Raw genomic sequence first — 20,903 nt, 5'->3', positions numbered from 1 at the left:
TTTAGAAGTTCATAATTGTTTGTTAATTGTAATAGTAAATGAGTAACACATTCAAGACGTTCTTGAAAATATTAATTGTATGATCACGAACTGGTTTGCAGGTTCTTAGCCATCGTCAGGTGGCATATCATTCTTATTTTTAGAAGTTTCGTAAAGAATTTAAATTTTTTGTAAGAGCTGACAGTCGGATAAAGGAGAAGCATCGATCTATATTGTTTGTGAAAACTTCTAATAGTCTTCATCGCAATAAAAAATAAAATGACAATTTGCTGATTATCCGTTTCGGTTTATTAACACCCATCTTCAGGTTGATTAACACCCATCTTTAGATGATCCTGACTAAAGAATTGGTACGTACAGTAAGTACAGTATTGGCCAGATCATCGTTATAAAGTGTAATACGAATAATTAAACGAAAAACTCACTCACAAATTAGGCCTTATGCCTATTCCAAATGGACGACTGTCACCTACAAGACAGTACGAGAAGTGATTTACGACCGTGGGTCATATCATCAGCATGTCGCCAAAACGTCCATCCGCTGTTGTCAGGAGATGGATTTTGTTAATGCCGCTGTTTCTTTATTCAAGCAGCTCCTCATTTGGCCTCACGAGACAGAGTGGTCATTTTTCGTTGCGACGGAATCTACTCACGAAATTCGAAACACCAACTTTCTCCTCCAAATGCGAAAATATTTTGTTAACACAGACCTACATAGGGAGGAACGATCACCACGATAAAATAAGGGAAATCAGAGCTCGTACGGAAAGATGTAGGTGTTCATTCTTTCCTATACGAGATTGGAATAATAGAGAATTGTGAAGGTGGTTCGATGAACCCTCTGTCAGGCACTTAAATGTGATTTGTAGAGTATGCATGTAGATGTAGACGTACATCTATCGTGCGTTGTCTCACTAGCAGTCATTTCTCGCCAGGCGACGCTATCACCAGGGCGGGTTTAGATCGACTATGAAACTGGGTATCCATGGTAGCCTCCTTTATTTAAAAATTTCCCCAAATAGTAAGTTTTAGCGCAAAATCGGCGTGCAATGTCAGAAGCCGGTTAAAAAACCTTTCTAACCATGTTTCATTCATTACTGTCCGATTAGAATGTGTTGAAAATGGGGGATGTTGCCTTGAGAGACAATATGTATGAATAATTTTCTTACATCGGTGAATAATACATCATTTTAGATAAAGTTCAAGAAATTACATTTCAGAAGCGTAGTTTTCGAGAATATATGTGCAAAAATTTCAGAAGTACATTTCACGTAAGTAGTTTAAGAATCATAGCAGAAACAAACTTTCCAAAATTTGATAACATCATAACACACACCATATAGGTAAAATCGAAATGTGCAATATTAGTTGCCGCGCGGTGTTGGTCTTAGCATAAGTTAGTTTAATTAGTGTGGAAGTCTAGGGATCGATGACCTTAGCAGTTTTGCCCCTTAGGAATTCACACACATTTGAACATTTTTTTGCATTATCACTTATAAGTATATCAGCAGTCACTAGGACTATGTGGACTGGTTCGATAACTACCGCTATACGGGCGTGTGAATGAGCGAAAATCTGTTTCTTTCGGTCGTTTGCACCTACGTTTGGAAAGTCAGTTCTTATGTTTTTTTTTCCATCTGTGAATAGTCTTTTCCTGCTGCGAGGCGGTCACGCGCCAGAGCGCTGCGGGCGAGGCGCGCACGGTGTGTTTGTGTTTACTTCGGCCGCTGTAAGTGCCGTTTTCCCTTCTAGACCACCATGGCGCACAACTATCGGAAGAAGACATTACGTTTCAACTTTTGTTCCGACTTCGCCCGACCCAAGGCCCTGGAGGTAGAACGATTTATACGCGATGAAGTTAAAATACCACCAACGGATCTAATTGGTATCCACTTGTCCATAGTTAGCAGTACCGTCTACGTCAAAATGATCAACGATGCGGCGTGCGACAAGGTGCTTCAAGAGGCAAAACGTGGACTGCGCTTCTGTCATTCCGACGGCAACGTCGGACCCGTTACCGTCGATCACGCAGGTCTCGGCACACGGACGATAAGGATCTTCGAACTGCCGTTCGAACTACCTGCAGACGTCGTCATCGAGGCGCTCCGTCCCTATGGCAACGTCCTGGAACATGTTGCCGAGCGATGGGTCCAATTTCAGACCTATCCAGTTTTAAACGGTGTTAGACAGGTCCGCATCGAGTTGCAGAAACACGTGCCTTCCTATCTACGTATCGGAGGCTGCCGTGCCATTATAATGTACGACGGCCAACCTCGGACCTGTTCCGGTTGCGGGAAAGAAGGTCACCTACGGTCTGAATGCATTCAACGACGTGTCGCGCAGCTCCCGTTGTCGGAAGCGTCCGTCACACCCACGATGAACGCCCTACCGGTCACTTACGCAGCGGCTCTTGCCACGTCTACAGTTTCGTCCGGTCCGTCGCCCGGTCCTTCCGATCGGCACGTCCCACCGTCCCAGTCACCCATGGACGGTGCGGACGTCCCACCTGACAACCTTGCCGCCGAACAGGCTCCCGCACCGGACGCTGAGGAGACCAGTACATCTTCACAACACCTGTTTAACAATCTCATTGTACCCACTGACGCCTTCGAACCAGGTCGACGCTCCTCCTTGCCGTCGTCCGACACTGAGGAACACGTGCGCAAACAACGCTCGCCACGTAGGCGCAAACGCCGTCGCCGTTCCCCCACGGGCTCTCAGAGCGTTGCCACCCGCGACGACGAAGACGACACCCAAGCAGCCGACATTTCCACACAGAGGTCGGCGGACAACTTTCACGATAAACAAGACGTTTCGCAGGACGGGACCACTATGGAGGTCGCCACGCACAATGTAACGATCGGTGCGCCGGTTTAGACGCCTGTCTCCCCGCCGACAACTCCAGATCTCTCTCACCACGACGCAATTCCCATGGACATTGGACAGACCCACGGCACAGGAGCATGGGCCGACGACATTGAGGAAGGTACGCCCCCTCCTCCGGATGAGTTACCTCCGCCGGACGAGGCTGCCTGTTAACATCAAAAGCGAGGCATTGCAGCTGATGGGACGGGACTTCCTGTCGGTGCCCTCCTCTTACTTCCCTTGGTGATGGTAGATGCGCGTCCACCACCACTGAAACAAACATACCGGTTTGCCACACTGAACATCAACATGATCGGCACTGCACCCAAGCTGCAACTCCTATGTGACATGCTTCGGGCCTCTGACGTCGACGTCGCCCTTCTTCAGGAAGTACGCGTTGCCACACTACCACCAGTCTACGGCTACGACTCATACACGTCCACATGTGATGAATCAGGGCGTGGAGTGGCTTTCTACATACGCGAAGGAATCCCACTCACGGACACGACAATCCTTCCCTGTGGAAGAGGCATGGCTGTTACCATCTTCGACACGCGCGTCATCAATATCTACGCTCCGTCTGGCTCCACGAACCGTCGGCAGCGGTCCACTTTCTTCGGACATGACGTGGCGCCCCTGTTTTCTGGACGCTATGATCGCCTTATCATGGGAGGCGATTTCAACTGTGTCCTCCATCCGCAGGACCAAGTACCTGGTTATTCGCCATGCCCGGCGCTGCTCACCTTAATCGAAGATTTTCATCTAGTGGACGTTTGGGAGAAAATTCATGGCAATACCCCCGGTTTTACCCATTATACAGCACATTCTGCGAGCAGACTGGACCGGTTTTATGTCTCTGCTCACCTCGGCAATGAAGTCGCCCAAGCTGAACGATGGCCCCTCGCATTTTCGGACCATTGCGCCGTCATTTGCTCCCTGGCTCTACCACCTCAGTCAGTGTGGCGCAGCAGAGGTTACTGGAAGCTTAATACCTCCCTCCTTAATGATCCACACTGCCGACAATGTATTGCCGCTACATGGGCGTCTTGCGAAAGACGCCTTCCGCAGTACACATCCACGTTCCATTGGTGGCTCAAATGTGCCAAACCTGCGATCAGAAAGGCCTTCATACAATGTGGCAAGGAAGCAGCAGCATGGCATCGAGACACCACAAATTTTCACTACGCCGTCCTCCGTGAGCTCGATGCGCTCCCTCCATCACCTGACACCCACAGGGAACGACAACGTACTAAAGCTCGTCTCCTCTCTCTTCAACGTGCACGACTGCACGGTGTCGTGGTGCGTTCCCGACGACAAGACCTCCTCCACGACGAAACCCCATCCACAATCCATGCCGCATCCGACCATAGTCGTCGACGTCGGCTTTTCGTCCCCAACATCACGACCTCCGATGGTGTTCACCACACAACACAGGCGGCGGTAGTGTCCGCCTTTGCAGAACATTATCGCCAATTTTATGATGATGAAGCGATGGCGACGCCCATTCCTGATGATCTCCGTCCTTCCCCTGATCGGACCCTCACCGTAGCGGAGTCAACGTCCATGATGTCTGCAATCACCGCAGAAGAGGTGGTAGAAGCGATCAACAAAGGGGCCAAGAACAAATCACCCGGACCAGATGGTCTCCCAGTGGAGTTTTACCGGGCGTTCACCACGTTAATGCTTCCTCGCTGGACGGAAATGATTCAGGAACTCTTTACTCCGTCCTTCCCAATTCCACCTGAATTCGTCACTGGCATTCTTCTACCTGTGCCTAAACCGAAGGGAGGGTCTCATGTCTCTGCATATCGCCCCCTTACACTACTGAATGCAGACTATAAAATCTATGCACGCCTCTTAGCAGCGCGCATACGCACCGTCTTACCTACGGTCCTTTCTCCTGAGCAGACTGCACGTGGTTGTGGGGCCACCTTACAAACAGCCCTGGGAGAATGCCGTGACCTCATTGCACTGGCGTCGGTTTGTCGCCTTCGTGCAGCACTGGTATCCGTCGATTTCACGAGTGCCTTTGATCGCGTTCGACACCCTTTTCTCCTCATGGTGGCGACACGTATGGGGTTCCCATTGCTTTTTGTCGATGCCATTCGCCGGTTACTCCTTCCCGCGGTCTCGATGGTACAAGTCAATGGGAGGCTTGTAGGACCGATTCCTATACGCCGCTCTGTGCGTCAAGGATGCCCTATGTCTACTTTACTGTATGCCATTGCACTTGAGCCCCTCATCACTGGACTTACCTCTAGACTGCAGGGCCTCACTTTGCGTGACCACACCTTTCCCTGTAGGGCTTATGCGGACGATCTCCTCTTTCTCACCTGCTCCTCCACGGAACTCCATGACGCCATCCAATGGATCCAGCAGTATGGACGTCTTTCTGGTAGCATTCTTAATGTCCGTAAATCGACTATGATGCACATTGGGCGCGGCCTCCCGGCTATGGTGCCGACCCCACTCCCAGTTAGTGCCACCCTTCGTTACTTGGGTATCGAATTTACGAGCTCCACACACCGCACAGTGGCCCTGGCTTACCGGCGGCTTTTGCAGTCGATTCGGCACCATGTCCGCGGTCAAGTGCACCGTAACTTAAACCAACTCCAACGTGTGTCCTATGTAAACATCTATGTCGCCCCTAAACTGGTACACGTCGCCCAGATCCTCCCACTGCCGTTACTCCTTGGCCGCCGCATCCAATCTGCCTTTGGATATTTCGTGTCAGCAGGGGCACTTTTCAAAGTCCGCTACAACACTCTAACACTGCCTCCTGCAAAAGGTAGCCTCGGACTCATCAACGTGCGGGCACGCTCTTCTGCACTCTTTGTCCACACTCTGTTGCGGCACTGGCAGGGGCCGGTCCCGTCTTTAACACGCTGTCTCTTAGATATCCTCCGACCAGCTTCTCTCGATCCACCGATCAATGTGGCACCTATTTCTCCATTATTGTACTACGTCGCCAATTGTTTCATAGAACTCAGCTACGTTCGGGCCGATCTTCCAGTCACCCGTCCTCCCCGTACAAAAGATTATTATCGTTTGTTTATGCTGTCCAACCCTTGCGACCCCATGGTGCTACAGCATCCTGACATTAACTGGCGCACGGTTTGGGGGTGTGTGCATGCACCCTTTTTACCGTCGTCTGTGTCTGCACTCTGGTATGTTGTAGTCTATGGAAAATTCCCGACTAATAGTCGACTTTATCGCATAGGACTGGCCACCTCCCCACTCTGCCCTGACTGTCAGCTCGAAGACACCGACGAGCACCGTCTTACGTGCCCCCTGAAACAAAACGTATGGCTCCTCATCCAACGAATCGTGGGCTTTTACCTCCGTGCCCCGCCAACGACGGTAACCCCGGATTTCCTGTTGTTGCCCCAGACATTTCACTACCCTCTTGCTAAGCACCATACCCTAATCTGGTTTCGAGGACAGGCTTTGGAATATCTCTTTCGGAGTGGTCCGCATACAGTCCTTGACTTCTGGTACAAAGTTGTGACCGCGCATAGCACCCTCACCCGAAAACCATCTTACCGACAAACTTTTGCCGGTTATCTCCGCAGCGTCTTTCTTGACCCCCCTCAAAGTTGGGGTGTACCATGCCTACCTGTCACATGATGCAACACCCTTATCCACGTTCTCATGCATCGACTAAAAAACAAACACAATTTTATTTTATTTTATTTTTTTTAAAAAAAAAAAAAGGAAGAAGACAGAATATGTTATATTTTGTTGTATTTAATGTTTTTCTTTTTTAATATTTTTTTTTTTGTTTAACTAACAGTCATTTGTATATTTTTAAATGGTACCTTGAAGAACTCTTGCATAGTGAATATATATGTACTTTTAGTTTGTTCAATACAAATTTTTAAACAAAAACAAAAACAAAAAAAACAAAAACAAGGAAAACAGGATATGTTCTAATTTGTTGTATTTCATGTTATTCTAATAATTTGTTTACCTAACACTCCTTTGTATATGTTTAACTGGTACCTTGAAGAACTTTTGCTTTGTGTATATATATATGTACTCTCCGTTTGTTCCATAATAAAAAAAAAAAAAAAAAAAAAGTGGTCAGCGCGACAGACTGTCAATCCTAAGGGCCCGGGTTCGATCCCGGCTGGGTCAGAGATTTTTCTCCGCTCAGGGACTGGGTGTCGTGTTGTCCTAATCATCATCATTTCATCCCCATCGACGCGCAAGTCTCCGAAGCGGGGTCAAATCGAAAGACTTGCACCAGGCGATCGGTCTACCCGACGAGAGGCCGTCGTAAAAAAAAAAAAAAAAAAATTGGCTCTGAGCACTATGCGACTTCTGAGGTCATCAATCGCCTAGAACTAATTAAACCTAACTAACCTAAGGACATCACACACATCCATGCCCGAGGCAGGATTCGAACCTGCGACCGTAGCGGTCGCTCGGCTCGAGACTGTAGCGCCTAGAACCGCACGGCCACTCCGGCCGGCGGCCGTCGTCAAACGAGATTATTTATCAGGTAGGTCAGACTGGGAATGGACCACTTCAGCTGGCAGGAAAGACCCTTATGAATAGCAACAGAAGTGTGTTCTGTGTAGAATGGAGCTTGTGAGCTGTAGAATTCTTAGCTAGTTTCGAAATTCTGAACATTCACCTTACTTTACTATCCGAATGTTTGCTGTGAATTTTGTAAACTGATATTTGTAAAAATACAAACGTTTCTAGCTTTTTTTTTGGGGGGGGGGGGGAGGGGGGCCTACCATGTCTCCAATGACCTTTGCCCTCCCTCCCCTTTGATGTGTGCCCGTGACTGTACAGCAATAATGTGTGCAGGTAATTAATTTAGGCTGTAAGCAAGGGTGTTTACCCTTCCTTGAATGGCTCTGGACGCTTGCTTGGACGAGGCGGGTCCTGTGTCGTCCTGCCAGAATAGCGTAGCACGCCGCCCGCCCAGTGTCAGCCAGGCAGCGCACACAGAAGCCGCGGGTCGATGCCGCCTATTCACCCCCCCCCCCCTCCCCCCTCTCACCCGCCCATTTCCACCCCCAACCCCCGTGGCGGCTGATTGCGGACGGAAGACCATGCCTACGCTCGTGTCACAGCCAGAGAAAGCGTCCCCCCCCCCCCCCCCCCCGCACACCTTGCACACCCGCCCAGTCTACTCCACCCGCACGTTGCTCGACCTGTTCTCCCAATACCTGCGGACTGATTCTAACTCAATAACACAGAAATAAAAACAATGTTGTTCACGTCTCAGTGTTGCTTGGTTGGTTGGTGTGGTCTTCAGTCCTGAGACTAGTTTGATGCAGCTCTCCATGCTACTCTATCCTGTGCAAGCTTCTTCATCTCCCAGTACCTACTGCAGCCTACATTCTTCTGAATCTGCTTAGCGTATTCATCTCTTGGTCTCCCTCTACTATTTTTACCCTCCACGCTGCCCTCCAGTACCAAATTGGCATCCCTTGATGCCTCAGAACATCTCCTACCAACTGATCCCTTCTTCTAGTCAAGTTGTGCCACAAACTCCTCTTCTCCCCAATTCTATTTAATACCTCCTCATTAGTTATGTGATCTACCCATCTAATCTTCAGCATTCTTCTGTAGCACCACATTTCGAAAGCTTCTATTCTCTTCTTATCTAAACTGTTTATCGTCCATGTTTCACTTCCATACATGGCTACACTCCACACAAATACTTTCAGAAACGACTTCCTGACACTTAAATCAATACTCAATGTTAACAAATTTCTCTTCTTCAGAAACGCTTTCCTTGCCATTGCCAGTCTACATTTTATATCCTCTCTACTTCGACCATCATCAGTTATTTTGCTCCCCAAATAGCAAAACTCCTTTACTGCTTTAAGTGTCTCATTTCCTAATCTAATTCCCTCAGCATCACCCGACTTAATTCGACTACATTCCATTATCCTTGTTTTCCTTTTGTTGATGTTCATCTTATACCCTCCTTTCAAGACAACGTTCCATTCCGTTCAACTGCTCTTCCAAGTCCTATGCTGTCTCTGACTAAATTACAATGTCACCGCAAACCTCAAAGTTTTTATTTCTTCTCCATGGATTTTAATACCTACTCCGAACTTTTCTTTTGTTTACCGTTTTTGCCGTTTTTAGGCCATTCAAAACAAACAAGTACTCTATAACTGTACTAGCTGACAAACCCGGCACTGCCAGGGTATCTATTTTGCCAATTTTCTGTTAGAACAAGAAATAAACTGTGTTTGTAGTGCAATAACGAAAAAATTTCGTTTCCATGTATACGTGAAAACATCTTTCAAATTTTGTAACAGTCGCAGACAGAAATATGCATTATGTACACATGTGTAAGTACAGCTGCTTCGCGTATCTACAACGCGACTTTGTAAACGTCTTGATGAAACGCTTCTTCATAACTGCATAGACGGTTATTGTTTCCGCTTACATCCGTCCGCGCTTCGCAGTTGAAAGCTGTCAAAAGCGCTGCTCGGTGTCGGGGATTCCTTTAAGCTGACTTGATGTAGGAGTGTCTTAGTAGTAAAGAACAAGTGTATTAAAACTTCATATTTCCACGTATCTCAGTGTTTCTGACGTCATTTACCCTGATCTATGTTTTCATACAATGATATTCTTTTGTACGTACATTCAGCTGCATATATGGATACGGCATGCCAAATGTGTCGCGAATAAGAGTTAATATGAAGGAAATACCGTAGGCTAGTGTTGCTTTGTCCCAATTTTTGCCTGTTTTTTTATGTGTGGCAAGAGAGCAAATAGTGGTAGAGTGCAATTTCAAATACATTTTTCTAGTATTGTCAAAGACTTGTACCATCAATTAGGTAAACTATTAAACAGGAAACATCACATCTGTTGTTGTGGTTGAAAGGGTACAGTACCGCCCGACATTGAAAATAGGTACAACATACTTCATTATTCTTGTCAGAACAACATATTTTTTGTAATAATAACTCAATTTCACTTAATACACCGAAGCCGGATACCAGTGTAGGAAAGAATGACAATTTATTTATTTAATTGATCACATGTGCACTCCCACAAAATCCCTACATCCAATTAGGTGAGATCTGCGAAATTAATGAATGTACGGTCGTCTTTTAACCACAGATAGTGAATGCGCAATATATGATCATCTTTGAGACGGTACTTTGGTCACCTTTGGTGGAACCAAAGAGATGAAATTTGCCTGAGCTTTGAGGGCCTGAAATGTGGCTGACCAATACGGTAGCTTGGTGCTCCCCCACCTTGGCGGAGGTGCGAGATCGGCCATGTTTCAGCACTCTGCCGCTGGATCTAGTGTTGGTAAGACCTGTCTTAGGTGTACTCCGTAAAAACAAAAGAGTGGAGACATGGTATGCATGTGAAATACGTAAGAGTAGTTTGGAATAATAATTTCTCTATTTCAGGAACTTTTGTGGGGAGAATTAAATGTCAGGCAGGTAATATTAAGGGGATCGTAGTAATCTTCGGAAGTGACCAACGGTCACAATGAAACCACGTGTAGCAAGAAGTTGAAATGCTTCCTAGTGCATAAGTTAAGCTGAATTACTGGCGTGTGAACCATAGGTTGGAAATATTTAAGAAATGGCGTTTGCAGAACTTGAAATCAGAGACGAGTACTTTCACATGGTGAGTACTGTGTGAGTCTCAATCTGTGTGCGAGACAAAGGATAAAGAGAAGTACTCGTCCATGGTATCAGTTGAGGACTCGCGTGTGTGATGAATATGTTCTTAATATTACTTTGCGTGTTATGTTTCCGTGTGACGCTTGATTCAAACAATAATACTCTGAGAGTGAAGCAAGGTGAGTCAGCCGTCTATCCAGCAACGCCACTTGGCTTGCACTGCACAGGAAGACGTGCATATAGCCTCCAGAGTCCATAGTAGGAAGAAAAGTTACGAAGTGGGGCAGTGTCGTGCGAAACTGGGATGAATACTAATTGAAGTGGGAAAGCTGAAAGTGGTGTGATTATAACGTTGTGACTATTCTTTGTATTGTATGTTGCCAGTGTGATGTATTTCATGAAATTTAAGTATGTGTGGTTGGCATGGGAGAGTAACAAGATAGTTTCAGAGGCAGTGGGTTATGCATGTTCCTTTTTTGTACCACTCGATCTGGAGGAAATTTTCGTGATGATGGGTGAGAGAGTTGAAGTGTAAGATATAGCAAAAGATCCACCATCCTATCCAGAAAGTGCACTGTAGCGTTAAATAATTACGAGACCATAAGATAGAAAATCACCAATGTAAAGCCACGCCTACTGGGCGGAATTTCTCATGTGTTATTGTTGTAGGTTATAGAATTTGAGTGTTTAGGTTATAGAATTTATCGGAATAAATAAGATAGTGAAAAGAAAAAGATTGGTGGCCTTTTCCTTCGAATAGTATGTTGCCATGATACCCAGAATTTATAATGTGTGCGCCATTCATATTCAGTGCGATGGCCACGTGTGGATCAAAGCCGTTGAATAAGAACGAAAATGTGGTATTGCCAGTGCGTAGAGACCAATCAGAGTTGTGTAAATTTTTAATAGTCAGATGTGCGTTATCTGTTTCCGTTGGTTAATATTGAAACAGGAGAATGATTTGTAACTTAATTGTGAATACTAGAGCTCACGTTACTTGATAAATAAAAAATGAATCCACTCGCTTGGCAGACCACTCATCTTGCAGGCCTGACTGCTTGATGCCACAGTATGAGCAAGGCATGTGGGTGCCCCTCATGGTACCAAAAGAATAGGTATAGCAGTGTTACCTGCACTCAGGTCTGCTTCTACCAACTCAGTGTTTTCTTCATGAAAAAATGGTAATATAATGTTGGTACAAAGTAAACTCAATGAAAATCTTTAAAATAGACATTCAGGAGCATAAGGAACAAAAAAAAAAAAACACCAAATTTGGAAGTTAAGAACAGGAAATATCAAAATTTATTCATAAAGTGGTACGTAAATATACAAGTGTTATATACGTCATCAGTTAGCTAATTAACTTTAAAGGTAGATGTTACACTATGGTAACTATTTTCAAAAACAATAAATCATATTTTAAGGATACTGTACAGCATTGATATGAGCCTTATTAAACAAATTAATGAAGGCTTGGTACTTGAAAACAGACACATTTTTTAGTTACGGTGAACTGATAATTTTTACCAAATCCTACCAATGATAAACTATTTTATCTTTTTGTTATGGCCATTGGCAGTAAGTCTTTGTCTTTCCCATACACTTCATTCTAGCATCCTCACCACTCGCCTTAGTCTCAGTTCTGGAATATTCTTTGTCGTATAAAACTGTAGCATATTGCCAACTGCTAAATTAATTATCAACATCTTGTGGTCCTGGACATCATCTTGCACATCAGAGAAACTTTTATGATTACCATCAGATTCTAGCACCACTTCATCTTCCATTTGTGGTTACTCTGGCCCAGACTAAAGTAACACCACAATTGTTTACAAAAACATGTACTATTTTACAGAAGTGTTAAATATATTATCTAAATTGAATTTCACACAAATAACTATTACTCACCTTCTTACCTGACAGAATGCAAAATTACGCTCTACTTATTTTTAGCTCCACTGATGAGAACGCCCCCGCCCCATATTGCGTTGTAATATTTGTTAAAATTTTTAGATCAATGTTGACTCTAGTGCTAGCAGTACGATATTATTTCAAGGACCTCACAAGATTCTAGACCTATCTTTAGGCACTGTAAATGATACTGCCTTGCCTACTCCATTTTAATGATGTAATTTTAATGGGGAAAATCTTTAAAAAAATTTCCGTCCAGTGGGCCAAAGCTAACCGCGTAGGGCCAAAGCAACCGCAGCCTTGGGTAATCAAAATCATAGGTAATGAGGCAGTTTTTCACGAATGTCATTCCTTATGACGTCATATCTCCTCACTTATGATAAGTGGTTTATTCTTACACCCATAGAGCTTGTTGCCTGGCAGTAAGGGATATGTGTACCAAGTTTGGTTGACATCATTCCAGTGGTTTAGAAGGAAATGTGGATCGTAAACACAAACACACACACACACACAATTTTTTATAATACTTGTGTCTGTGGGTTTTGTTTTATCCATTTAAACGAAACACACACAATAAACACTTTAAAATGTTGTACGCACAGAGATAATCTTCGACCAACGTGACACACAACTTTACGCTAATGCTCAACCAGTACCAACATGGGGAAAGTCATAGAGATCAACGGCATCATCATCCCAGCCCGAATACTTTTCATCTTGACATCGTGCACGCAGTATTACAATTGCGATCATCCCGCAAAGTATGTTGTGAAGAAGACGAATGCACCCTTTGCGATAATGCGCACAAACTTGAAACCGACTACGAGCAAAATGTCAAGAATTATGTTTTTGAAGAGTGTGGATCGCAGATTTTGTGTATTCGTCTCTCTAGATTAATTTAGCAGCCACAGTGCTCAAAATAACTGAGGGATTTTTCTTGCGGCTCTTTTCTGAGACGTTGTAAAAACAACAACGAAAGAGAAAGCAGAGGACGCTGTAATGTCAGACTACCTCTCGAGAGTGCCATTCATGGGATGGTGTCGAGATTGCTACTGGAACCCTGGCAAATTGCAGCAGCTCCCTAGCGCTGGAATTTGCCAAAAATTTGATTAGAAACTCGCTATTTCTGTGCTCTGGGAAAGACTTCAGATTGTTGCTGCATCCAATGGCCATGGTAGGGTGTGAAAAGATCTGTTTGGTCTATCACTTCTTTTGTAGCTCTGAAAGCACGTATTAAGATGAAAATAAGACGTTATATGCGAAACTCTCAAATCAGTGGTGGACCCTGACGAAACATAATCCCACCACCTGTATATACATACTTATCCACGTACAAAACTTATTTTTTCCTTTATGCAGCTATTTCTTGGCAGTCATTATTACTTCTGTTGTATACATAAACGTTTCATGAAACGAGAGGCAGCATGTAAGCGCATGTCTGAGATGTATTTGAGATAGTGCTGATAGTATGTACAATTCACATTGATTTAGAGCAACCTCACGTAGAATGGTCTTCAAGTTAACGGTTCCGTGGTACATTTATGACGCTCTCTCTGCCTGCTTGGCATATAACTGCGAAGAGAAGACAGAATATTATTTAACTTACTATCTTAAGGACCGACTGGCAGTAATATTAACGAGGAAATAGCTAACAGTTTCTTGTTCATCGATGAGAGAGGAATTGAAATCAACATCAATGCGACCTTCGCGAGCAAACTGTGTTGCTTACAGAATGTGGCAGCTGTGGGTTTACTTACAGGCCGTAGGAGCTACCACACACTGTATTTGCCCCATCATATTGTTAATAATCACAAAGCTCGATATTTGTCGTCAGATATAATATTCATAGAACATTGTCATTCACTGTATGCTGGATTTGTATAGGGTGGCAAGAAAATGGAAGATTGTGTTGAGAAATAACTGTTCACAAAAAAATTCGATATGTTGCGATGTTTCCGAGTTAATTAGCACTGAAATTAGCCAATCATGACGTTGCGCGTGCAAATTAAAGCGTCGTGTCAGATACAATTGGTGTCAGTTGTTCTCCTAGCGTAGATGATAGCCCACGAGATTGCTCAGCCTTGGCGATGGGTTCCATCCCTACTACCGTCCCCTGCCCAATTTTTGTATTGCTGTTTTGGTCTGTTTTAGAAAACCAAACGAAGAACACGTTTGGCGACACCGTCTCTGACAGTCTGCTTAATTTGTGATTGTTTAACTTTAATGCTAATCAACACAGAAGCGGCGCAACGTAGCGAATTTTTTTCTTAACAATTATTTCTCAGCACAATCTAGCCTGAAGATCCCTTACAAGCTTTTCAGACGGTTTGGGACCATTCTTTATGTTACAGATTGGTTTAAACTTCTCATATTCCTTAAATCTTAAGCCAGGTATTTATAAGAGATATTCGTGCAACTGTAATACATCCTGACTTGTATAATCAGAAGCGCAACAGTTCACAGACTAGGGTCTTGTCTCCTGAAGTATCTCTTTAGTCGTCGCTATGGATGGCAAAAACCGACCAGTTAAAATCGATACCATTATTTTAGTTCTGAATAACCGTTATTTTTTGGTATTTTTTCGGTCTCGGCTATAACAGTGTTTTTTTTTACTAATATCAATGTAAAAACCGTCATACCAGTTTTCGTAGCAGCAGTACTAAAATTTTTGTTTTTAAATTAAACTATTTTGTTTACGAGTGAGTAATGTCTATTCCCGAAATTTCTATTTCTTTGAAATACTGGGTTATTATAGAGTATTTTCAGTAACAACGCCGGTAGTTGGAAACCTGCTGTAAACATGTTACGTAAGGATCGGTACAGCAGTGCTTTGACAATATTGTATCGCTTGACGCGTGGCGTCGGCTATTACACGGTACGCTGTTGTCTTCAGGCATCAAATGTTCAAATTTGTGTGAAATCTTATGGGACTTAACTGCTAAGGTCATTAGCCCCTAAGCTTACACACTACTAAACCTAAATTATCCTAAGGACAAACACACACACCCATGCCCGAGGGAGGACTCGAAACTCCGCCGCGACCAGCCGCACAGTCCATGACTGCAGCGCCTTAGACCGCTCGGCTAATCCCGCACGGCCTTCAGACGTCGGTTATACTGCAGAATGGCACCAGCCCTACTTTTGAAATATTTTGTGATGTGCTGTAGCAATAAAATACCATGTTCCATTTGCTTTGATGGATTAAAGTCATCAACTCTCTCTCTCTCGCCATCGCTGCCGCTCAACTTTGGATCGATAGAGATCTACTACTCCTTCGCCTTGATTAGAACTTTTCAATCATTCTTCGAAATCTACATTTATGTCAGGAAATAATAGCAACAAAGAATGCGAAAATCGGTTATTTCAGAAACCGGTTATTTTGAACGGTTTTCACGACATGGTTAAACTGGGGTCGAAAACAACCGGTACATACACATTTTTGGTAAAAACCCATTGTTTCAGCTATAAGCGCCGTCCCCAGTTGTCGCTAAGCAGCTGTTCACCGGTAACTGTAATTTCTCTTGCTCAGTTTGTTTCTCCACCTGTGGCTGTTTAAGGAAGGTTGGCTACAAAGATAAACTGAAAATGCGTTTTTCTAGTGTTTATTTAAAATCAAACACTTTGCTGCAGTAATGGATTTGAATACAATAACGAGTCTTAGGAGTTGGACCTTTTCAAGTAACTATGACGAATAGTGTTTGTCATATATATACTGATTTTCGTAAGTGAAGTTACTGGCAAGATGAACTAACTACAAGGCACGAACATTGTGGCAGATGATTGAACACAAGCAACATATCACTTTTTCCTACCACATTACTGCTGTGGTTACAGTGTCGATATCTTGTATTTTGTGTTATTATTAGATTCAACTTCCTCACGAAAGCAAGTCTTGGCTACCCTACAGAGTACACTTTTTAGGTTACAGATTACGACATGCTTCATTCAGGTGCCCACGTACCCCAATGAATAAGCAGCTTCTCATGTTAAAATTAGCAAAGTTAGTGGTTTTTTTTTTGCCATAAATAAAGGCCCAATACGGGGGACGGTCAAACACTGTCCATCACGCACTCAATACACACTAATAATACTATAGTTCTGTGTCTGATTGCCATGTGGTTTGTTAACCTGATTAACAGGAGACAACGGCGCTAGTGCTACAAACAGAATCGCAAAAAGCGCATCATGATCGACAGCGGTGAGCGTGTCGAATGTCACGAGTGTCGCCAACAGATCATACGTTTTACTCCAACGCAATGATGCACAGTAATTGGGAATGGTTCAAAATATAGCAGCAAAACGGTCGATGCATTCAGTTGTTCGAAGTACATACACATTTAACTAGAATGCACTAGTGGCTCATATGTTCCTGTGAATTACACTGGGTGCAATACTGGTGGGATTTCTGACAAGCACAGACGTGACGTCGATGAAGAAGTGATTGGTAACAGTAGAGTACCAAACGTTTGTACTCGTATTTTAACGCGCACCGATAGAATGTACGTTGGAAACGTCTGAAGTCTGTGACTTTGTAAGAATGTTTACCGAGTGCCACAACTGCTACATCCAAAAACAGAACAAAGTGAGGTCGTTGCATCGAGTCCGATGTCGTATTCCGCTATTGCCAAATTCAGAGTACATCTGTTTGTCCACATGGCGAAGATTTCAGCGGAGTGGCGCGAAAACGGTTAGATTCATTTCAACTAAGAACTTTTTATGCGTAATTCTCAGTTGTCAAAAGTCAAAGTAGAGTAGGTCAAGAGCGTGACGAAATCCATCTGAGAGAATGTTGAGGTTTATAAACGTTAGATCACTTCTGTGTTTCACTGCAAAACTAAATTTTTTATTGTACAAGCCATTCTACTGTATGTTGTGGAGATAGCCTCGCTTTGTTGGGCTTCCCATTCGGTTTACAGACTGCACGATAAAAGAATGACAACATCAGCGTCTAATATCTATGTTTTACAGTTACCTTTTCCAGATGTATTTCTGTACGAAACAGTAGTATATTTCGAAATATGCTATTGGAAGACAGATAATCGAAGTCTGCAAGCTGGCAAACGCTTGGCTGAGAATGTTCTCATTATATTTGTTCATTTTCCTCATACAGCATTCCTGCTACCTAGAAAATATCGCGAGGCATCGGGTATCTCATTTGAAAATCCACGTCATTGAAGAAATAACGTCAATAAAAACATTACTAAGGACTTGGTGTATCAAGAGTATTATATGTGATCCTCATTTGTAGACATAAAAGACTTTTAACACTTACAGTGATCAACTTTATGAGCATCAATTTAATAGCTTGTTAGTCTACCATCTGAATTCAGTGCAGCAGAGATAGTTCGTGGCCTGAATTGGAAGAGTGCATGGAAGATTTCTAGAGGTATGTGGCACCAGATTTCTAGTAGTTTACGAGCCGGTAGTTTGTGATGGCGGAACTGGCGTCCTATAACGTCTCAGACGTGTTCCATCAGGCAATTTTAGTGGTCAAGATATCAACTTGAGTTCGTTATCATGCTCATCAAACCATTGTAACACGATTCTGACCTTGTGACACGGTCAGTTATCCTGGTGGGAGGTGGCGCCGCCGTCGACGTAGAAGTCAAGCATGAAGGGTTGCAGGTGGTCCGCAATAATATTACGTAATCACCAGCTGTGGTGGTGCCTTCGACTATTATCACAGATCCCATGGAAGCCCAAGTGAATGTTTCCCACAGCGTCGAACTGGCGCCCATTGCCTGCGTCTGTGACACGGTGCATGTTTCTGGCAGCCATTTTCCTGTAAAACGGTGTATCCGGACACGATCATAGACATCCTTTAAGAAGAAACGTTATTTATCAGACCCGTCGACCTGTTTCCATCGATATACAATCTCAGTGACTTTATGCCCGCTGCAGTGGTAATGGTGATGTTGATGGTACATCATGGGGAAATGTAGGAGTTGTGTGCTGCGGAACCCCGTGTTCATGCGCTGAACGGTGTGCTCTGAAACGCTTGTGCCCGCACCAGCAAAGTACTCTGTCGTCAGATTTTACACACATCGCCACCTATCCTGCCCTACATAGCGGGACAACCTCCACTCTCCACGTCAAACACCTTGTCACCTACTCTTGCACTGACGATCCCTCAACCACTTTCTACAGACGCTCACGAGGGTAGCACACGAACAGCTGACTAGCTTCACCATTTCCGAGATGCTCCTCCCTAGGCGCCGGATGTAGCAGTCTTCCCTTTGCCAGAATCTTGTACGTCAGTAGCTTTTCGAATTTGCGGCCCGTATCACAGCAAGAATGATGCCCCATTCGTCTTTGTTCTGTTTACGTGAGAGGGACGTTCTGAACGAAAGATTCGTCATTTTTTTTTTTTTTTTTGAAAGAGAAGATGGTACACCAGGTGTCACAAACAAACGCCATACGTACGAATTAATGGTTTAACGGCCATATGTACTGATAAAATTCTTTCGAACTTCCAGCAGCATCAAGTGGTTCAAAATGCACGAGCTTCCGGCCGAGAAAGCAGAAAGACAAATGATGTAGGCCTCAGGATGCCAGGAGTATATAAAATACCGTGTGGGTGTGGATAGTTGTCTCGAACAGACTGTCCGTGCTATTAAACAGCGCTGTGTAGGACACGAGAGATGTTTTCGCCTTCGGTACTCTGAGAAATAAACGGTAGCAGAGCATGCTCTAGAAAATGCACGTAGTATTACATTCGACGAGACATCTGTTATTATACAAACTACTAGACCCTGGGTTAGTGCAATAAAAAAGCGATCGAGATAAAAAATTTGTGAGATGGCAGCCTGCACCTAAGCACGACTTAGGGCCCAGCCATCGGAAGATTGAAGCGGGCGCGGAACGAAAACATTATCTTATATGGCGCTGGACAGAGCACTAGTGACGTCATGGAAGGCCGCGTGGCTATGCAAGGACGGTAGCAACAACCAAAATACAGTCACCACTCGACAATGGCCGAGGCATACTCGGCAAAAAGCTCGTGGACTTTGAACCACTTGACGTTGCTGGAAGCTCGAGAGAATTTCATCAAGCGCCATATGATCCACACCCGCTGCTGGTTCAATGACGGAAGGGGCGTCAGCGGAGGAGCAATACCACATGCGCATAGCATCGAAGAAGAGAGAGGAGCAGCAGACCGATGTCCCCGAGGGTAATCGAGTACAAATCACGGATCAGACGGACGTGTACTGACAACGTGGTCGCCAATGGAAGTGCATGCTGTTATCCGGTATGAATGGGCACATGGTAGTGTGTCCGTTATCAATGAAGGCCTAAGACTGCGTATGGTGAAGGGGTAGCTGGTGTTGCATGTTCCGAGAAGTAAGGCAGAGTGTGGAGACGAAGGTCGAAGTCGACGTCCCTCCATACCCACTACTGAAAACGATATCCTGAGGCGGAGCATGTCGTGCGACACTACCTTGCATCGCAGGGCACCGAGTTTACCAAAGTGGTTTCTTCAAACTGATTGCACACTGCGACAAATATCTCAATGTTTCTGGCAACCGTGTCGAAAAACAGTGCAATGGTGCGTACTTCATGAAGCCATGCTGCATTTGTTTTTGGCAGTAAAGTTTCCGTGTGAAAACCAATAACGAAATTTATTTTCGGAATGTCGCTCATACACTCCTCAAAGCGCCTATGCCCATATCGCCACCTGGCGGTATTCGGTCTCACGGAGGGCAACTGTAGTAATGTTTTATCTGATCAGAGTATCCCATTACTGATCTCTGGCTAGTATTAATTTCACTCACTCCGACACATGGGGTCTTGTTTCAAATGGGCCTTGTTACAAATAGGCCGTATTACAGCACTCGATCGCTTCTAGCCCGTATTCGGTTATATATCGCTGGTGCTGTACTAAACATTAATGTGTTATGTAACATGTACTAATGAGGAGAGTAAGCTGCCAAGTATAGTATGTCGACACCTTCAACGTGACAATTATACCGGCTACTACGGATACCAATGGTGGAAATCAATATCTTGAGCTCTACGAAGTCTTGTAGCAAAGCGCGTATAGTACGTGTTTGCAAACTGTTTATGTTTCCTGATACGTTGCGCGCGAAACGCCGAACGACTATACACAGAAAATTTTCGCAACAAGTTTCGTCTTATCTGGAAGAAGTTTATTGCTGTGAATGGAAATGTACGAAACAATCCGTTGTAGAAGTCAAGAAGTTGGCCAAGATCCTCGACACAGTTAATTTTGAGGAGATAAGTTGTTGAATCGTGTGCGAAATGATCTGTCAACAAGTAGAAGTCAACTTGTCAGTGAAACGCGCTCTTCGAAGAATATTTATTGGTAAGCATTAATGGAATGGCATTTACACATCAGTCGGAAACGATGTGTGTACGCTATGGGGCTGTATGACTCGATGCGCTATTGTACTGTACCAAGTAAACTAAACTACATGTTATTATTTGTAAATGAAATTGAAAATAAATACTGGTTATCAATAGTACTCAGAACTGTTCCGTCATACAATA

Source organism: Schistocerca serialis, chromosome 5 (assembly GCF_023864345.2).
Source record: "Schistocerca serialis cubense isolate TAMUIC-IGC-003099 chromosome 5, iqSchSeri2.2, whole genome shotgun sequence".
Lineage (NCBI taxonomy): Eukaryota > Metazoa > Arthropoda > Insecta > Orthoptera > Acrididae > Schistocerca > Schistocerca serialis.
Note: the sequence above shows the minus strand (reverse complement) of the source record.